The sequence below is a fragment of the Dipodomys merriami genome, unplaced genomic scaffold, assembly GCF_024711535.1.
Source record: "Dipodomys merriami isolate MVZ:Mamm:240054 unplaced genomic scaffold, mDipMer1.0.p SCAF_2141, whole genome shotgun sequence".
Lineage (NCBI taxonomy): Eukaryota > Metazoa > Chordata > Mammalia > Rodentia > Heteromyidae > Dipodomys > Dipodomys merriami.
The window spans coordinates 66,178-68,763 of NW_027203540.1; the positions used below are offsets into that span (position 1 = coordinate 66,178).

The following is a 2,586-nucleotide window of genomic DNA, read 5'->3' on the forward strand; positions in this document are numbered from 1 at the left end:
CTCTACCATGCCTCTAATTTTCTTCTTTTCTTCCATCCATCCCTCAAGCTTGCTCGTGATTCCCAAAGGTAGGGCTTGGAGATATTCAAGACCTTGAGAAATAGAGAGGTTGATGACTCCTATGTTGAATGAGAAAGAGGGGGAGTAAATAAACCTAAATGCAGCCTTCAGCATTCAGAAACATGGCTCGTGTTTTCATTGGCCCCAGAATTGTTTTGGAAAGCAGGAGAATGTTCTCTCAACACTTTTAATTTATTTATTGTTGCAAAGGAGAAGTGTAGCCTTGGAGATTTGAAACAAGTGAATTTCCAAGGCATATTCCTAGGTATCAATATCACTTCCATCCCATTTGCACAGTTGCCTAGTAACGTGTGAGTGAGCCCCATCCATCTCTGACCCACTTGCATGGTCTTGCAGCCTCTCTCCTGTGGGAGTAAGACTTGTGTTAGTACAGTGCCAATCCCGTTATTAACTGTCTTCTTTGCAAGTGAAAACAATGTTTTAAAAAATGCTCACAGGTTTTAAAAAAATGCTCACAGGGCATAAGAGAGCAAGGCATGATTGGCTCTGAGAGATAAAGTGGGATGAAGCTGTATTACAAAACTGTTATTTAAACAGAGTTGGCAACTTCATCCATAGTAACTCTTTCTTCAGGATGGACAGAAACACAAACTCCCAAAAACCAGTCTGGCCAAGAAAGCTACATGGACGTCCAATGATTCTAAACTTTTATTCTGTTTACAAGAGAGCTGAAGTCCTGGCAGGAAAGGGGACAGGTCCTATAGGGACAAAATCCAAGTGGTGGTGTCAATGCAGTGATAATGGTCCCTTGTCATTCTGGTGTCAACTCTCAGTCTGTCCAAATCCAGGTGTTGTGAACTCCCTGGGGAGTAGTCTATGAAGAGATAAAAGGGGAAATGCAGTTCTTTGATCAGTTTCTCAGGAAGTGCTGAGAATCATGTCAGGCAAAGTGACATTCTTTTTCTATTGCTGGAGTTTTCTTTTTTTTTGGGGGGGGGGAGGGTCCGGTCTTGGGGCCTGAACTCTGGGCCTGAGTGCTGTCCCTCAGCTCTTCAGCTCAAGGCTAGCTCTCTACCACTTGAGCCACAGCGCCACTTCCGGCTTTTTTCTTTTTGATTATGTGATGCTGAGGAATCGAACCCAGGGCCTCGAGCATGCAAGGCAAGAGCTCTACCACTGAGCCACCTTCCCAGCCCCTCTATTGCTGGAGTTTTCTGAATTGTCAATATGACACCATGCCTAGTACATCTCCAAGTGTGTATCTATAGGGAAGAGCATCATTTTCTGTTTTACTTTGCAATACAACACTTCCTCTTGCCATTCTTAAATAGCATCTTTTTGTACAGATCATCCATGAAAGCTCTACTTTGGGACTTAGCTATATAATAGATATGTCTTACATTTATGGAGCTGACCAAGTCCATCTGCAGTTCCCCTTTGTCTTATTAGAAAGAATTTCCATGGATCCAGTGAAACCTTGTATGATGTGTTCCTCAGGCAGTGGTAGGAAAGGACCTACAATTATGTGGCATCTCCATCCCTTCCATAAACTCCTTTCTCCAATCTTCCATCTTGTCTTGATACCAGTAGGAATGGTAGGCATCTCTGAGGGAGGTATATTAGGCCAACATACAAGTCAGTAGCACTATATTTTCACAGAATACATTTCCCTGATGTGGTACAAACTCTGTGTGTATCTGTGAGGGAAGGAGTCGTTGAAGGGGAGGCTTGACCTGGGAGAACACCAATGAGGTTTTACTGGGATAATTCAGAAAGGATGTGATGCACTGCTGACACAGTAGCTACAGAAGAGAAGATGGACAGTGCTCCCTTTGTGTGTGTTCAAGGAAGAGATAGCAAGACAATGGTGAGGGACCTGAAGTGTGGTAACAAGGGTTAAAAATTTGATCTTGGGCTGGGAAGGTAGTTCAGCGGTAGAGTGCATGCCTTGCAAGCATGAGGCCCTGGGTTCGATTCCTCAGCACCACATAAACAGAAAAAGCCGGAAGTGGTGATGTGGCTCCAGTGGTAGAGCGCTAGCCTTGAGCTAAAGAGCTGAGGGACAGTGCCCAGGCCCAGAGTTAATGCCCATGACCAGCAAAAAAAAAAAAAAATTGATCTTTACTGAGTCCTCATCTATTCTGAATTAGCTAGTGTGAGGATGCTAATATTTGATCAAATTTTTTTAATGAAATGTCCCTCTACAGTCTAAAGAGTCATTTTACTTAAGTCAAATGATTGGGAAGGTATAAAAAAGCATGTAAGGCCAGGTGCCAGTAACTCATGCCTGTCATCCTAGCTACTGAGGAGGCTGAGATCTGAGGATAGCCATTTGAAGCTAGCCTGGGCAGAAAAGTCCCCATGAGATACTTATCTCCAATTAACCACTAAGAAACTGGAAGTGGCACTGTGGCCAAGTGATAGAGGGCTCACCTTCAGTAAAAGAAGCTCAGAGATAGCACCCAGGCCCAGAGTTCAAGCCCCAAGACTGGCTAATTGTGTATATATATACTACATATATATGTGTATATATGTATACACACATATATACATGCACATACATAT

The 2,586-nt window shown here is 43.3% G+C and overlaps 1 long non-coding RNA gene across 1 annotated transcript; it reads right to left on the minus strand.

Moving 5' to 3' along the window:
* Nucleotides 1-711: 711 nt before the first annotated feature.
* On the minus strand, nucleotides 712-1,623 carry LOC138834427 (uncharacterized). Its single transcript, XR_011374100.1, has 2 exons — nucleotides 1,422-1,623; nucleotides 712-895 (listed from the first exon to the last, which is right to left on the minus strand). It is a non-coding gene; the product is annotated as an uncharacterized lncRNA (long non-coding RNA).
* Between the last annotated feature and the right edge of the window lie 963 nt (nucleotides 1,624-2,586).